The sequence below is a fragment of the Mytilus trossulus genome, unplaced genomic scaffold (genome assembly GCF_036588685.1).
Source record: "Mytilus trossulus isolate FHL-02 unplaced genomic scaffold, PNRI_Mtr1.1.1.hap1 h1tg000024l__unscaffolded, whole genome shotgun sequence".
Taxonomy (NCBI): Eukaryota; Metazoa; Mollusca; class Bivalvia; order Mytilida; family Mytilidae; genus Mytilus; species Mytilus trossulus.
In genome coordinates this window covers 42,579-61,640 of record NW_026963290.1, presented here as the reverse complement: position 1 = coordinate 61,640, position 19,062 = coordinate 42,579, and the positions used below count along the sequence as shown (strand labels likewise).

Genomic DNA, 19,062 nt, shown 5'->3' with positions numbered 1-19,062 from the left:
TTCTTAGCTGGTTCTAAACTACTATGTATTTCAACACGACAAGGACGACATAATATAAAAACAAAATGGGTTCATGTGATACTGCATGATTATCATTTATATCCACATAAATAAAGGCAACCGTAATATACCGCTGTTTAAAAATCATAAATCGATAGCGAGAAAATAAATCCGGTTTTCAAACTATAGGTGTCAGACCACTAATTAAAAATCCCTATCTGTTCAACCAAATTTTGCAATTTTCACAGCTTTCTAAATATTTTACCTTAAGTTTAACTTCATAGAAACCAGGTATATCCTTAATTGTACATGTATCAGCTTTCTACATGCCAATTTTCACCATACCTTTAAAGCCTACTAACAAATTAACTGACCTTCAAACAGAGGTACTCCAAAAAAAAAAAACCACCTGGTTTTCTGGAAATCTAAAATTAGTATACTATGGAGCGCATCTATCCTCAATTTTTAATGCAAACTCGATAGACAAGTAAATTTTGGCTCAAAATGATCTAGAGAGATTTCTCTTTCACCAAAAGTTTTATTTCTGCAAATTTGTTGGTTAGTTTAAGTAAACAAGGACATCAAAAGCACTATTTTGTGTCAGAGTAGGGCTACTTTTACATACGTTATTAATTGGAGGGAGTAATTGGTGGTCTGACACCTATAACTGAGGGAAACACATAATTGTAAGAGAAAAACAACGAAACTACAGACCTCTGATTTGAAATAAAAACAATCGAAAATGCAACAAACATAAACTATTAGATAACAACTGCCATATTCCTTTGGATATTTTAGAGAAAAATGGTGGGTTGGACCTTGTTTTGTGGCTGACCAAACCTCGCGCTATATGGCAATGTTAAATATACCACTAAAATGACAAAATTACATGACAGGAGCACAGTACACATAAAAAATATGCAGCATTTGGGTAGCGGGAGTTTTTTTTCTCTCTGATGGAACCTTTTCATTTTAAACACGTCCCAATTAAAATTTATTTTCACTTGTGCAAACATATATTCTCTGCAAGGTACATTATTTTGCTGGACAGACTTTTCAATTTCACCCTGTCTATGGAAAACGGTCATTTTTTTTCAGTTCCTAGAAGGCTAGAATAGTCACCTACAACCCACTTACAAACCTGTATATTACATTTTTGCATCACCGGAAATATCAATTGATCGTCCTGTTTTGTGGGCCAATAAAATCTTCCAAACACAAAAAGTATGGTCGGGTGTTCATTGTATTATAAGTGACTTCTGGATAACGTTTGTCTTTTGTTGCTATAGAAATGAATTTTGCGTTAATTATTTTCTTACTTATCATTACAAAGTAAAATTCCATATTAATCTATACGCTATTTTTTTAAGTATCATTTACGTTACGATTGTACCTTTTAACAGGAAACTACATGTAGTTGTAAAACCTCATGATGTTTAGCACTCAATACTGAAACTAATGAACCTTATAGTAAATTTCTGTCAAACGAATTATGTAACTGGGGCGATAATACGTGATTCATGTAGACATGAAGTGTCATGTTGCAGTTATTTTGTTTGACATGGTACATATTGTTTATGAGGTCACAATCTTTTTATTATTAAGTGTATCTTCCATATTGCTCATATCTAAAAGTGAGGTGGAAGAAGCCGTGTCTGTTGTTTCTTAAATGTCTACTGATGAGGGATATATCATGATGATGACTGCTGTAGCCATATTTTGACTTTTATTTATTATGTCTGTTTTGTTCACGCATCGTTGTAAAAACAACGGAATTTGATGCGACTGTCATATAAGGGAGAGATATAGCGCTATAAAACCAGGTTCAGTCCACCATTTTCTATATTTGAAAATGCCTTTACCAAGTCAGGATTATGACCGTTGTTGTCCATTCGTTGGATGTGTTTTGTCATTTGATTTTGCCATTTGATTAGGGACTTTACGATTGAATTTTCCTCGGAATTCATTTTTTTTTGTGATTTTACTTTTTAATGGAACCTAATAAAAAAAAGGTCGGATTGTTAATTGAAAGAAAATCAAATAACATATCTGAATGTGAAATTAAATATGACTTCTTTGATCTCCTAATTTTAACATGTATCAGGAGAAACTCCAAATCATATTATGAAAATAAGAAGAGGTCGACAGGGAGAGGCGCACAGTTTGTTCCCATATGGTAGTTGTTATTAAATAGTTCGTTTCTAAGTGTGTTGGCGTGTGTTTTCTGTTGAATTTCAGTGTTCCTGTTCTTCCTTTGTTTTCCTCTTAAAGTTGATGTGTTTCCCAACTAGAGTTTAGTTTGTACCCCGGATTATTTTTCTATCAACCGATTTATGACGTTTAAACACTGGTATACTACTGTTGCCTTTATTAATATCAAGCGTAACATCTTTGTATGGCAGTCGTATAAAATTCCATTATATTGACAACGATGCGAAAACAAAATAAAAAGAGAAAATATGCAAAAATATCAAAAATATGTGTACATCAGTCATCATTGTGTTTTAATCTAAATTACTATAAAAACAAACAAATATGTATTCTAATGCAACAACGTTTGAAACGTTCATTTTGATTGGATAACGTCAAATTCTTACATGGCATCAATTGACAATTGATGCTATGGGACGTACGCGCAAGCGCACACGGTATATGACAGATTTTAAATATATGTTTTAACGTTGTTTTCTGTCAGTTTCATTAGAATGCAGATAACAATATTGTATTTTAAGCTCCGACGGCATCAATTTTGGATTTGATGGTCGCAAATACCCGTTAACTGTCTCCGCTAACGCGTCGCCAGTAAACTTATTTGTGACCATCACATCCCCAATTGATGCCGTCGGAGCTTAAAATACAACACAGTTATCTCCTAAATGAAAGAAAAGAATACAAAAATTTACCGTCTCACAATAACACAAAAACACGTGATATGTTACAAAGACACAAACATAGTTGGTGGATTACAGTTTAAGCGGTAAACTCCTAGGGAGAATTGGTCTCGTTTTGTTTCGGCTGCTGACGTTTATATGCTTTTTATCGGATATTCATTTTCGTTGAATTTTATAACAATCGTCATTCATTATTATTATCTATCTATATTTCTACATTCATAATCCTTTTCTCTTGTTCTTTTTTAAGAAAAACTAATCAACATATTTTTACATTTAAGATTTGACATTTGGTGGTACAGTTATGTCATTCATTTCCTGCGAGAATACATATACTTTACTTTAGAGATGGACATTACCAATAACCCTTACACAAGAACAACAATTACAAAAGCAAGGACCCTTGTAGCTTAGGTTTTGTAAATGTACAGCATACCTAATTCAAGAATACAAATATATACTATTGTGCGCCTGTCCCAAGTCATGAGCCTCTGGCCTTTGTTAATATTGTATTATTTTAATTTTAGTTTCTTGTGTACAATTTGGAAATTAGTATGACGTTCATTATCACTGAACTAGTATATATTTGTTTAGGGTCCAGCTGGAGGACGCCTCCGGGTGCGGGAATTTCTCGCTACATTGAAGACCTGTTTTTTTTCTTCTATGGTCAGATTGTTGACTCTTTGACACATTCCCCATTTCCATTCTCAATTTTATTATCATTATAGGAATATGATTTGATAAAATTAACTCATCATAGATACCAGGATTAACATATTATAATTACGTCAAACGCGCGTTTCGTCGCAAAAAAGACTCACCAGTGACGCTCGAATCAAAATAAAACCGACTGCGAGGACACAATACTCGACCAAAGAATGTTTATGCCAATGATGTTATGAAAAGCCAATTTTAAAGTTATTTAGAATATAATGGACATAACAGATCAACCAACCGAAACCATGACAGAAACTGAAAAAAAATGAATACATGAATGTTGGATGTACAAAATACTGAGACACTTCGTAGAGTAATGCTACACCAACCAGGCTTCAGCCACAATTTTCTGCATCCTATTATGCATGAACAAAGTCAGAATTATAACAGTTGTTATTCATTCGTTTGATGTTTTTTGTGTTTTTGATTTTTCAATTTTAATTATAAACTTTCCGTTCCTCGGAGTATTTTTTGTTATTTCTTACTTTTCACCTCTAACGACATTGTACAATAAATACAAATGCGGGACTATGCCAAATGCTCATCGAAGAAACCAGTGGAAATTTCTCGTAGGTTTGTATCGAAACAGCTAGAGTGTCAAAGCAGAAAGGAAGGGGAATACAGTTGAAAACCAACAATACATTTCTCAAAATTTTACCTTATCTACCATGCGCCATCTATGCCTAAGGATAGAAAAACTTGATATTTCGAACGATTATAAAGCTGATGAACAGTAAATTTACAAAAAGTATACATTAGTGATATAAAATTGAGAATGGATATGGGGAATGTGTCAAAGAGACAACAACCCGACCATAAAAAAAAAACAACAGCAGAAGGTCACCAATATGGTACTGGACAATATATGGTACTGGACAATAATCAAGATAAAATTCCTTGAACAATGATGAAAAGATTCTCACAAATCTCTTGTTGATGGTTGTTGAGAGATGTTCGTTTGGTAATGTGGGATACAAAAGTTGAACTATATAGAAGTTTAATGCAGACGAACGATACATTTAATACATGGTTGCATCGATGGAAGAATTTCGTGCTGTCCTCAGTGCATAAAAAGAGTCCACACAACTTAACTGAGGTAGCAGGTACCAGTTTTGGTGTACCAGAACATGTGTCCCACGCAGAAATTTTGTTATAGTAAAGCATTGAGGTATATAATTGCATCATGTGGACTAAAAAAATAATTGAATGTAAATTCTAGGCTAGTATACTACACAAGTAAGTAGTTGCATACACAGGTTGGGGATTTCCTTCACACATGGGTCCAATCAGATGTCAAAATTGTGGTCTCCTCACTTGACGGCATCCAATCAAAGTAGTGAAAATATTCATTTTTTTGTAAACAAAAATATCTTGAGATTTTGATGGTAAGGATAGGTTCGGACAATGCTCTAATTCACTAAATATCCTTTATCTCTTGAATTTTGCCTAAAATTCTTGTCGGCTTTTAGCAGGATTCTGCAGGTGAGCAATAGATTGGTATCAGAGCATCACATTTTTTGCCTTATTTACAATGCATTTATAAATTTTTAAATCTCCATGCAGGACAGACACCCACATTTAAAGGTTTTCTATATATTTACATAAGCACGCACACATCTTGGTTCCTTGAAACCATACATTTTATTTGTATATAAGCTTGAAGGAATTTTCAAGAAAATAAAATCATAAATCCATGAAATTCTAAAGATTTATTGTAAAATAACTGGTTTCTGCCACCTTAACGCAGGTACCAGTTTTGGTGTACCAGAACATGTGTCCCACGCAGAAATTTTGTTATAGTAAAGCATTGAGGTATATAATTGCATCATGTGGACTAAAAAAATAATTGAATGTAAATTCTAGGCTAGTATACTACACAAGTAAGTAGTTGCATACACAGGTTGGGGATTTCCTTCACACATGGGTCCAATCAGATGTCAAAATTGTGGTCTCCTCACTTGACGGCATCCAATCAAAGTAGTGAAAATATTCATTTTTTTGTAAACAAAAATATCTTGAGATTTTGATGGTAAGGATAGGTTCGGACAATGCTCTAATTCACTAAATATCCTTTATCTCTTGAATTTTGCCTAAAATTCTTGTCGGCTTTTAGCAGGATTCTGCAGGTGAGCAATAGATTGGTATCAGAGCATCACATTTTTTGCCTTATTTACAATGCATTTATAAATTTTTAAATCTCCATGCAGGACAGACACCCACATTTAAAGGTTTTCTATATATTTACATAAGCACGCACACATCTTGGTTCCTTGAAACCATACATTTTATTTGTATATAAGCTTGAAGGAATTTTCAAGAAAATAAAATCATAAATCCATGAAATTCTAAAGATTTATTGTAAAATAACTGGTTTCTGCCACCTTAACGCAGGTACCAGTTTTGGTGTACCAGAACATGTGTCCCACGCAGAAATTTTGTTATAGTAAAGCATTGAGGTATATAATTGCATCATGTGGACTAAAAAAATAATTGAATGTAAATTCTAGGCTAGTATACTACACAAGTAAGTAGTTGCATACACAGGTTGGGGATTTCCTTCACACATGGGTCCAATCAGATGTAAAAAACTTGACGGCATCCAATCAAAGTAGTGAAAATATTAATTTTTTTGTAAACAAAAATATCTTGAGATTTTGATGGTAAGGATAGGTTCGGACAATGCTCTAATTCACTAAATATCCTTTATCTCTTGAATTTTGCCTAAAATTCTTGTCGGCTTTTAGCAGGATTCTGCAGGTGAGCAATAGATTGGTATCAGAGCATCACATTTTTTGCCTTATTTACAATGCATTTATAAATTTTTAAATCTCCATGCAGGACAGACACCCACATTTAAAGGTTTTCTATATATTTACATAAGCACGCACACATCTTGGTTCCTTGAAACCATACATTTTATTTGTATATAAGCTTGAAGGAATTTTCAAGAAAATAAAATCATAAATCCATGAAATTCTAAAGATTTATTGTAAAATAACTGGTTTCTGCCACCTTAACGCAGGTACCAGTTTTGGTGTACCAGAACATGTGTCCCACGCAGAAATTTTGTTATAGTAAAGCATTGAGGTATATAATTGCATCATGTGGACTAAAAAAATAATTGAATGTAAATTCTAGGCTAGTATACTACACAAGTAAGTAGTTGCATACACAGGTTGGGGATTTCCTTCACACATGGGTCCAATCAGATGTCAAAATTGTGGTCTCCTCACTTGACGGCATCCAATCAAAGTAGTGAAAATATTAATTTTTTTGTAAACAAAAATATCTTGAGATTTTGATGGTAAGGATAGGTTCGGACAATGCTCTAATTCACTAAATATCCTTTATCTCTTGAATTTTGCCTAAAATTCTTGTCGGCTTTTAGCAGGATTCTGCAGGTGAGCAATAGATTGGTATCAGAGCATCACATTTTTTGCCTTATTTACAATGCATTTATAAATTTTTAAATCTCCATGCAGGACAGACACCCACATTTAAAGGTTTTCTATATATTTACATAAGCACGCACACATCTTGGTTCCTTGAAACCATACATTTTATTTGTATATAAGCTTGAAGGAATTTTCAAGAAAATAAAATCATAAATCCATGAAATTCTAAAGATTTATTGTAAAATAACTGGTTTCTGCCACCTTAACGCAGGTACCAGTTTTGGTGTACCAGAACATGTGTCCCACGCAGAAATTTTGTTATAGTAAAGCATTGAGGTATATAATTGCATCATGTGGACTAAAAAAATAATTGAATGTAAATTCTAGGCTAGTATACTACACAAGTAAGTAGTTGCATACACAGGTTGGGGATTTCCTTCACACATGGGTCCAATCAGATGTCAAAATTGTGGTCTCCTCACTTGACGGCATCCAATCAAAGTAGTGAAAATATTCATTTTTTTGTAAACAAAAATATCTTGAGATTTTGATGGTAAGGATAGGTTCGGACAATGCTCTAATTCACTAAATATCCTTTATCTCTTGAATTTTGCCTAAAATTCTTGTCGGCTTTTAGCAGGATTCTGCAGGTGAGCAATAGATTGGTATCAGAGCATCACATTTTTTGCCTTATTTACAATGCATTTATAAATTTTTAAATCTCCATGCAGGACAGACACCCACATTTAAAGGTTTTCTATATATTTACATAAGCACGCACACATCTTGGTTCCTTGAAACCATACATTTTATTTGTATATAAGCTTGAAGGAATTTTCAAGAAAATAAAATCATAAATCCATGAAATTCTAAAGATTTATTGTAAAATAACTGGTTTCTGCCACCTTAACGCAGGTACCAGTTTTGGTGTACCAGAACATGTGTCCCACGCAGAAATTTTGTTATAGTAAAGCATTGAGGTATATAATTGCATCATGTGGACTAAAAAAATAATTGAATGTAAATTCTAGGCTAGTATACTACACAAGTAAGTAGTTGCATACACAGGTTGGGGATTTCCTTCACACATGGGTCCAATCAGATGTCAAAATTGTGGTCTCCTCACTTGACGGCATCCAATCAAAGTAGTGAAAATATTCATTTTTTTGTAAACAAAAATATCTTGAGATTTTGATGGTAAGGATAGGTTCGGACAATGCTCTAATTCACTAAATATCCTTTATCTCTTGAATTTTGCCTAAAATTCTTGTCGGCTTTTAGCAGGATTCTGCAGGTGAGCAATAGATTGGTATCAGAGCATCACATTTTTTGCCTTATTTACAATGCATTTATAAATTTTTAAATCTCCATGCAGGACAGACACCCACATTTAAAGGTTTTCTATATATTTACATAAGCACGCACACATCTTGGTTCCTTGAAACCATACATTTTATTTGTATATAAGCTTGAAGGAATTTTCAAGAAAATAAAATCATAAATCCATGAAATTCTAAAGATTTATTGTAAAATAACTGGTTTCTGCCACCTTAACGCAGGTACCAGTTTTGGTGTACCAGAACATGTGTCCCACGCAGAAATTTTGTTATAGTAAAGCATTGAGGTATATAATTGCATCATGTGGACTAAAAAAATAATTGAATGTAAATTCTAGGCTAGTATACTACACAAGTAAGTAGTTGCATACACAGGTTGGGGATTTCCTTCACACATGGGTCCAATCAGATGTCAAAATTGTGGTCTCCTCACTTGACGGCATCCAATCAAAGTAGTGAAAATATTCATTTTTTTGTAAACAAAAATATCTTGAGATTTTGATGGTAAGGATAGGTTCGGACAATGCTCTAATTCACTAAATATCCTTTATCTCTTGAATTTTGCCTAAAATTCTTGTCGGCTTTTAGCAGGATTCTGCAGGTGAGCAATAGATTGGTATCAGAGCATCACAATTTTAGCCTTATTTACAATGCATTTATAAATTTTTAAATCTCCATGCAGGACAGACACCCACATTTAAAGGTTTTCTATATATTTACATAAGCACGCACACATCTTGGTTCCTTGAAACCATACATTTTATTTGTATATAAGCTTGAAGGAATTTTCAAGAAAATAAAATCATAAATCCATGAAATTCTAAAGATTTATTGTAAAATAACTGGTTTCTGCCACCTTAACGCAGGTACCAGTTTTGGTGTACCAGAACATGTGTCCCACGCAGAAATTTTGTTATAGTAAAGCATTGAGGTATATAATTGCATCATGTGGACTAAAAAAATAATTGAATGTAAATTCTAGGCTAGTATACTACACAAGTAAGTAGTTGCATACACAGGTTGAGGATTTCCTTCACACATGGGTCCAATCAGATGTCAAAATTGTGGTCTCCTCACTTGACGGCATCCAATCAAAGTAGTGAAAATATTCATTTTTTTGTAAACAAAAATATCTTGAGATTTTGATGGTAAGGATAGGTTCGGACAATGCTCTAATTCACTAAATATCCTTTATCTCTTGAATTTTGCCTAAAATTCTTGTCGGCTTTTAGCAGGATTCTGCAGGTGAGCAATAGATTGGTATCAGAGCATCACATTTTTTGCCTTATTTACAATGCATTTATAAATTTTTAAATCTCCATGCAGGACAGACACCCACATTTAAAGGTTTTCTATATATTTACATAAGCACGCACACATCTTCGTTCCTTGAAACCATACATTTTATTTGTATATAAGCTTGAAGGAATTTTCAAGAAAATAAAATCATAAATCCATGAAATTCTAAAGATTTATTGTAAAATAACTGGTTTCTGCCACCTTAACGCAGGTACCAGTTTTGGTGTACCAGAACATGTGTCCCACGCAGAAATTTTGTTATAGTAAAGCATTGAGGTATATAATTGCATCATGTGGACTAAAAAAATAATTGAATGTAAATTCTAGGCTAGTATACTACACAAGTAAGTAGTTGCATACACAGGTTGGGGATTTCCTTCACACATGGGTCCAATCAGATGTCAAAATTGTGGTCTCCTCACTTGACGGCATCCAATCAAAGTAGTGAAAATATTCATTTTTTTGTAAACAAAAATATCTTGAGATTTTGATGGTAAGGATAGGTTCGGACAATGCTCTAATTCACTAAATATCCATTATCTCTTGAATTTTGCCTAAAATTCTTGTCGGCTTTTAGCAGGATTCTGCAGGTGAGCAATAGATTGGTATCAGAGCATCACATTTTTTGCCTTATTTACAATGCATTTATAAATTTTTAAATCTCCATGCAGGACAGACACCCACATTTAAAGGTTTTCTATATATTTACATAAGCACGCACACATCTTGGTTCCTTGAAACCATACATTTTATTTGTATATAAGCTTGAAGGAATTTTCAAGAAAATAAAATCATAAATCCATGAAATTCTAAAGATTTATTGTAAAATAACTGGTTTCTGCCACCTTAACGCAGGTACCAGTTTTGGTGTACCAGAACATGTGTCCCACGCAGAAATTTTGTTATAGTAAAGCATTGAGGTATATAATTGCATCATGTGGACTAAAAAAATAATTGAATGTAAATTCTAGGCTAGTATACTACACAAGTAAGTAGTTGCATACACAGGTTGGGGATTTCCTTCACACATGGGTCCAATCAGATGTCAAAATTGTGGTCTCCTCACTTGACGGCATCCAATCAAAGTAGTGAAAATATTCATTTTTTTGTAAACAAAAATATCTTGAGATTTTGATGGTAAGGATAGGTTCGGACAATGCTCTAATTCACTAAATATCCTTTATCTCTTGAATTTTGCCTAAAATTCTTGTCGGCTTTTAGCAGGATTCTGCAGGTGAGCAATAGATTGGTATCAGAGCATCACATTTTTTGCCTTATTTACAATGCATTTATAAATTTTTAAATCTCCATGCAGGACAGACACCCACATTTAAAGGTTTTCTATATATTTACATAAGCACGCACACATCTTGGTTCCTTGAAACCATACATTTTATTTGTATATAAGCTTGAAGGAATTTTCAAGAAAATAAAATCATAAATCCATGAAATTCTAAAGATTTATTGTAAAATAACTGGTTTCTGCCACCTTAACGCAGGTACCAGTTTTGGTGTACCAGAACATGTGTCCCACGCAGAAATTTTGTTATAGTAAAGCATTGAGGTATATAATTGCATCATGTGGACTAAAAAAATAATTGAATGTAAATTCTAGGCTAGTATACTACACAAGTAAGTAGTTGCATACACAGGTTGGGGATTTCCTTCACACATGGGTCCAATCAGATGTCAAAATTGTGGTCTCCTCACTTGACGGCATCCAATCAAAGTAGTGAAAATATTCATTTTTTTGTAAACAAAAATATCTTGAGATTTTGATGGTAAGGATAGGTTCGGACAATGCTCTAATTCACTAAATATCCTTTATCTCTTGAATTTTGCCTAAAATTCTTGTCGGCTTTTAGCAGGATTCTGCAGGTGAGCAATAGATTGGTATCAGAGCATCACATTTTTTGCCTTATTTACAATGCATTTATAAATTTTTAAATCTCCATGCAGGACAGACACCCACATTTAAAGGTTTTCTATATATTTACATAAGCACGCACACATCTTGGTTCCTTGAAACCATACATTTTATTTGTATATAAGCTTGAAGGAATTTTCAAGAAAATAAAATCATAAATCCATGAAATTCTAAAGATTTATTGTAAAATAACTGGTTTCTGCCACCTTAACGCAGGTACCAGTTTTGGTGTACCAGAACATGTGTCCCACGCAGAAATTTTGTTATAGTAAAGCATTGAGGTATATAATTGCATCATGTGGACTAAAAAAATAATTGAATGTAAATTCTAGGCTAGTATACTACACAAGTAAGTAGTTGCATACACAGGTTGGGGATTTCCTTCACACATGGGTCCAATCAGATGTCAAAATTGTGGTCTCCTCACTTGACGGCATCCAATCAAAGTAGTGAAAATATTCATTTTTTTGTAAACAAAAATATCTTGAGATTTTGATGGTAAGGATAGGTTCGGACAATGCTCTAATTCACTAAATATCCTTTATCTCTTGAATTTTGCCTAAAATTCTTGTCGGCTTTTAGCAGGATTCTGCAGGTGAGCAATAGATTGGTATCAGAGCATCACATTTTTTGCCTTATTTACAATGCATTTATAAATTTTTAAATCTCCATGCAGGACAGACACCCACATTTAAAGGTTTTCTATATATTTACATAAGCACGCACACATCTTGGTTCCTTGAAACCATACATTTTATTTGTATATAAGCTTGAAGGAATTTTCAAGAAAATAAAATCATAAATCCATGAAATTCTAAAGATTTATTGTAAAATAACTGGTTTCTGCCACCTTAACGCAGGTACCAGTTTTGGTGTACCAGAACATGTGTCCCACGCAGAAATTTTGTTATAGTAAAGCATTGAGGTATATAATTGCATCATGTGGACTAAAAAAATAATTGAATGTAAATTCTAGGCTAGTATACTACACAAGTAAGTAGTTGCATACACAGGTTGGGGATTTCCTTCACACATGGGTCCAATCAGATGTCAAAATTGTGGTCTCCTCACTTGACGGCATCCAATCAAAGTAGTGAAAATATTCATTTTTTTGTAAACAAAAATATCTTGAGATTTTGATGGTAAGGATAGGTTCGGACAATGCTCTAATTCACTAAATATCCTTTATCTCTTGAATTTTGCCTAAAATTCTTGTCGGCTTTTAGCAGGATTCTGCAGGTGAGCAATAGATTGGTATCAGAGCATCACATTTTTTGCCTTATTTACAATGCATTTATAAATTTTTAAATCTCCATGCAGGACAGACACCCACATTTAAAGGTTTTCTATATATTTACATAAGCACGCACACATCTTGGTTCCTTGAAACCATACATTTTATTTGTATATAAGCTTGAAGGAATTTTCAAGAAATTAAAATCATAAATCCATGAAATTCTAAAGATTTATTGTAAAATAACTGGTTTCTGCCACCTTAACGCAGGTACCAGTTTTGGTGTACCAGAACATGTGTCCCACGCAGAAATTTTGTTATAGTAAAGCATTGAGGTATATAATTGCATCATGTGGACTAAAAAAATAATTGAATGTAAATTCTAGGCTAGTATACTACACAAGTAAGTAGTTGCATACACAGGTTGGGGATTTCCTTCACACATGGGTCCAATCAGATGTCAAAATTGTGGTCTCCTCACTTGACGGCATCCAATCAAAGTAGTGAAAATATTCATTTTTTTGTAAACAAAAATATCTTGAGATTTTGATGGTAAGGATAGGTTCGGACAATGCTCTAATTCACTAAATATCCTTTATCTCTTGAATTTTGCCTAAAATTCTTGTCGGCTTATAGGTTGCACTTTGTAAATCACGTGTGATTTGCAAGTCACGCCTCTTTTGGGGAGAAATTGAATGTGCACTAAATACTGCTACTGTTTACATAGTTGTTGCCATGGATGCAAAGTTTTTTTTTTTTAATTAAGACTTGATTGGAGAATTAAATGGATATAAATAAAAATGTCTATTTATTTAACTTATTTTTCAGGAGGACTGGAAGACATTTGGGTGTTGAGTCAAATTTAATGGAAAAATTCAGTGCGAACCTGCAATGTTTATAAATGGAGGGCAGTAAAACTTGAAAATATGCCGCACAGCTATATGTTTTTATTAGTGCAAAAAAAAGTAGTGCATGTCTCCTTTCCAGGGAAATCTAACATTCTCCTCAAAACTTCCTGAATGAAGAGTGACTGCATATGCAATTTAGGCAGTTCCTATGGAAAATTGCATTGCTGGTTTTACACAAGTGCAACCTATAAGGTAAATAATGGGAATTCACCCCTCAGCCTCCCTGGGATCCCAATTTCGGACCCCTTTTGGGTTTTCATTTTACAGAAACAACATGGAATCATTTTGGAATGCATTCTTTGTCTAAGAAAAGTGAAAAAAATCATGGAAATTATGACTGTACAGTGTGGGTTGGAGCTTTGGAGCATGGGGTCTATGGGAAAAAAGTTATGAATTGGCCTGATGGCACTAGAACTCTTGAAAGAGCTCACAGATTATCTTATATGCTAGATAAAAGAATATTAAAAGAAAATCTTCCCCGTTTCTCTCCAAACGGTGATCCTTTAGATATTTCACACCTTTGCCATAACCCCAAATGTATTAAACCGGAGCACCTGATCTTAGAGTCGCACAGTATAAACATAGAGAGAATTTTCTGTAGACGGGCAAAACAGTGTACAAATAATCATTTACCGTGTTGTCTTATCTGATGCAGGTAATTTATTTATTTTTAACATGTCTTGATCGGAGTTTTTTGGCAAACGAATACTCTTGAGGTTGTTTTGCGGCCAGTCGTTTTGTCGGTAAAAGTTTGTTTTTCTCATAGTCTTTTTCCTCTTGATGCTCATCATATATTTTATACAGTTCATGTTTTTTTGAGCATCTCTGATCTGTGTACTTCTTTGACTGCTTATATGATTTATGTTTTTCATTATGTTGTTGAATATTTTTCAGACCATGGGCAGCACGACTTCCTGGTTCGATGGGAACCCCAGCCGCTTGACAGAGTTTCACGATGGATTCTCCAGGGCCATTATTTACGTTATGTATAGCTGTATGTACCCTTCCTTTATAGTTTCTGGTAAATGTTACATTGCTAGGTACAGTTGCACGTATTGCACGGTTAGTTGCTTCAGCTTTTTGTGTGTTAGTGTTTTTGCATGTACGGTTTAGCATGGTAGGTCCAAGGCGATATTTTACGCATTCACGTAACAATGCTGCTGTGTTCTCTGATTTATTTAATTTAAAGTTATTTTTCAGATAAGCTGATTTTTCAGTCCATGTCTTCAAACTGTTCCTATTTGAACAAACAAGGGAATATTTTGTACAACCATTATGATTGCCCTGATAGCAAGAAACTATAGCATGACATGCATATGATAGGTGAACTTTTACCCGTACAGAGTCCATATTGAATTTATCAAAGGCAGCATTGTACTCTGCCTGACAACGTGCTGCCATATCTAATGCAAACCTTTTTAGCATTTTATCTTTCTCTGAAACTAATCGTGCCGGCATTATTTCCTTCAGACCTGACATTTTTTTAATAAAATTTCTATGATTTGCGGACACATGTCTCGTATCTAGAAAATGAATTGGCTGAGTATTGGTTGTACCAGCTTTAAAGAGAGACTCTGCAGCTCTAAATGCACTGCTGTCAGGGTCAGTGGTAATTTCTTGAACTTCCAGACCATCATTTTTCAGGTCTAACAAGCAGTCTTTAGCCCATCGCTCCTCACTGCCTATGCTGTCATGCATTTCAATGTTTGCGGAACAGTGACCTTTGTGAGATTTAACTTTTGTTTTTGTTTTATGTTCACTCTTATTTGAGCAAAGCTTAGACACTTGTCTTGTGCTTACAATACTGTGCTTATAAGTATTATTTTCTAACATGTTATACGTACATTGAGTAGCTGGTTGAAATGGTGTTTTACCCATTCCGGAATAAATAGGGTTATTATACATTCCGTCGGCCTGAATGTTAATAATATTAGGATTATCACCTCTTAATATGTTTATTTCCTTCAGTAATTTTCTTTTCTGAACCAAATCCTTTTGATTGTACTCTTCTATAATTTCAGAAACAACATTAGCACTGTGTTGCATACTTGAAGTGGAAGGAGCTGGTATATTAGAACCAAGAAATAATTTCTGTAGACCAGTTGTGCTGATAGCTATGTGATTAAGTGCGACTTGTATGGATAGATTAATAGCTGCTGTTCGACGACCACGTTTCTTTGAGATCACCTCATTGTAAAGGTTGAACATTTTTGAATGGTAAGAACACTTATTGCAGCTTGCCTTTTCCCTCCAGGCAGCCCCTCTTTGCTGTTCTGCACTTAAATCCCATGATATGAACCCTGTACACATAGGGGATATTTTTCTGTGTTCTATGAAAACCTCATTCCACATCTGTTCAAGTTCATTGATCCGAAGGAGTCGAAAACTATTTTTCTCTGACCTGAAGTTGAAAAATGTTGCCAAAATTGAAGTGAATTAGTTTTTTATTTGTAAAAACTAAGTTTTGGAAAGGTGAAAATAATTTTATTTTGAATTACCTCCCTTACAATAGTGTTTTCTTTAAATAAGCTTTTTGATCAAATTTACTCTCAAAAGTGCATATTTTTTTCTTTGCCTGTGTTTTTATATATATTATATATAAAAATCATGCACTATTTAATTCTTGAAAATATATATAGGACTAGAAATTTAAAAATAAGTATTATCCTAGCTTGCATTTTCTTCAGCTGTCACATTTAAAGAATTGGCATATAAGACACATGCCTTTTTCTTCATAGTTGTTTATAAGTGACTTTTTTAAGCAAGTTTAATTATTTTTGAAAGCTTAATAACAAAAAAAAGTATTCTTACCCTGTTTTTGTTTCATTTTCAGCACATTTTTCAACTTCTGTTTTTGTCGGAGGCTTCGGCCTTAGAAAGCGAGCTGATTTTGTAGAGGCAGGAATGAGTTGAACATTCTTATTATGAACAGATTTAGTCACTAAGTCATACAAGTCTTTTGGTAGTCTCACAAATTTGCCTTTTTCAGCAGGTAAAGTCTTATTTCTGTATTTTTTCCCCTTATTATATGGCTTGTTTCCTTTCTGAAATGTGTATTTCCTTAGACGCCATGGGATTAGACCCATTGTTATTGTAAGAATTGTTTGAAATGCACTTTATTCCAGTATTTTAATATTTAAATAACAAATATAGGACCTTACAACTAAACAATCATGAATGACTAAGTTTTTTGTTTATATCAGATGGTACTGAAGGTGACCCCAGATGTAAGATTTTTTATATAAATCATATAAAAATCATCATGATGGTTAATCTCATTATTTTGTAATTTGACAAGTTCATATAATTTGACCTCTCTTCATTGAATTTTTTTATCAGTGCTGACAGGCTTGTGTGCTATAACATAAACAGAAAGTAAAGATAAGGTGTATGTTTTTGTTATAGGGATAGTTTTTTGAAGCTTGTATGACAACTTTTTATGCATTTTATGGTATAGTACATAAAGAAAACAAAAATTCTACAAAATAAACAGATTGTAGTAAAACTAACCATGATTCAAATAGCTATTACACAAAGGTACAAGAAAAACACAAATATATAATGAGTTTATTAAGTAGACAAAAAAAAATATAAATTGCATAAAAAAAAAAAAAATAGTGAACAGGAAAAAAACACATCTTGCCGCAAACAGGGTATAGTTACTAGAAGTACTATAAAAATACAATAATGAAAAAACTACCATTGTAACTTATTATTTTCTATTACTTACATATATAACAACAAGAATATAAGAATATTTTGATACTAAAAGGGGTTTGAAAGTACAGTATAGGTTGCACTTTGTAAATCACGTGTGATTTGCAAGTCACGCCTCTTTTGGGGAGAAATTGAATGTGCACTAAATACTGCTACTGTTTACATAGTTGTTGCCATGGATGCAAAGTTTTTTTTTTTTAATTAAGACTTGATTGGAGAATTAAATGGATATAAATAAAAATGTCTATTTATTTAACTTATTTTTCAGGAGGACTGGAAGACATTTGGGTGTTGAGTCAAATTTAATGGAAAAATTCAGTGCGAACCTGCAATGTTTATAAATGGAGGGCAGTAAAACTTGAAAATATGCCGCACAGCTATATGTTTTTATTAGTGCAAAAAAAAGTAGTGCATGTCTCCTTTCCAGGGAAATCTAACATTCTCCTCAAAACTTCCTGAATGAAGAGTGACTGCATATGCAATTTAGGCAGTTCCTATGGAAAATTGCATTGCTGGTTTTACACAAGTGCAACCTTTAGCAGGATTCTGCAGGTGAGCAATAGATTGGTATCAGAGCATCACATTTTTTGCCTTATTTACAATGCATTTATAAATTTTTAAATCTCCATGCAGGACAGACACCCACATTTAAAGGTTTTCTATATATTTACATAAGCACGCACACATCTTGGTTCCTTGAAACCATACATTTTATTTGTATATAAGCTTGAAGGAATTTTCAAGAAAATAAAATCATAAATCCATGAAATTCTAAAGATTTATTGTAAAATAACTGGTTTCTGCCACCTTAACGCAGGTACCAGTTTTGGTGTACCAGAACATGTGTCCCACGCAGAAATTTTGTTATAGTAAAGCATTGAGGTATATAATTGCATCATGTGGACTAAAAAAATAATTGAATGTAAATTCTAGGCTAGTATACTACACAAGTAAGTAGTTGCATACACAGGTTGGGGATTTCCTTCACACATGGGTCCAATCAGATGTCAAAATTGTGGTCTCCTCACTTGACGGCATCCAATCAAAGTAGTGAAAATATTCATTTTTTTGTAAACAAAAATATCTTGAGATTTTGATGGTAAGGATAGGTTCGGACAATGCTCTAATTCACTAAATATCCTTTATCTCTTGAATTTTGCCTAAAATTCTTGTCGGCTTTTAGCAGGATTCTGCAGGTGAGCAATAGATTGGTATCAGAGCATCACATTTTTTGCCTTATTTACAATGCATTTATAAATTTTTAAATCTCCATGCAGGACAGACACCCACATTTAAAGGTTTTCTATATATTTACATAAGCACGCACACATCTTGGTTCCTTGAAACCATACATTTTATTTGTATATAAGCTTGAAGGAATTTTCAAGAAAATAAAATCATAAATCCATGAAATTCTAAAGATTTATTGTAAAATAACTGGTTTCTGCCACCTTAACGCAGGTACCAGTTTTGGTGTACCAGAACATGTGTCCCACGCAGAAATTTTGTTATAGTAAAGCATTGAGGTATATAATTGCATCATGTGGACTAAAAAAATAATTGAATGTAAATTCTAGGCTAGTATACTACACAAGTAAGTAGTTGCATACACAGGTTGGGGATTTCCTTCACACATG

The 19,062-nt window shown here is 33.4% G+C and overlaps 1 long non-coding RNA gene across 3 annotated transcripts; it reads left to right on the top strand.

Moving 5' to 3' along the window:
* The first annotated feature begins 13,445 nt into the window (after nt 1–13,445).
* Nucleotides 13,446–17,960, top strand: LOC134698958 (uncharacterized). Of its 3 annotated transcripts, none has more exons than XR_010103510.1 (5): nt 13,446–13,900; nt 14,603–14,702; nt 15,730–15,925; nt 16,542–16,700; nt 17,694–17,960. It is a non-coding gene; the product is annotated as an uncharacterized LOC134698958 (long non-coding RNA). The 3 variants fall into 3 exon arrangements; XR_010103512.1 differs by having other exon boundaries at nt 14,603–14,729; XR_010103511.1 differs by lacking the exon at nt 16,542–16,700.
* Nucleotides 17,961–19,062: the final 1,102 nt, after the last annotated feature.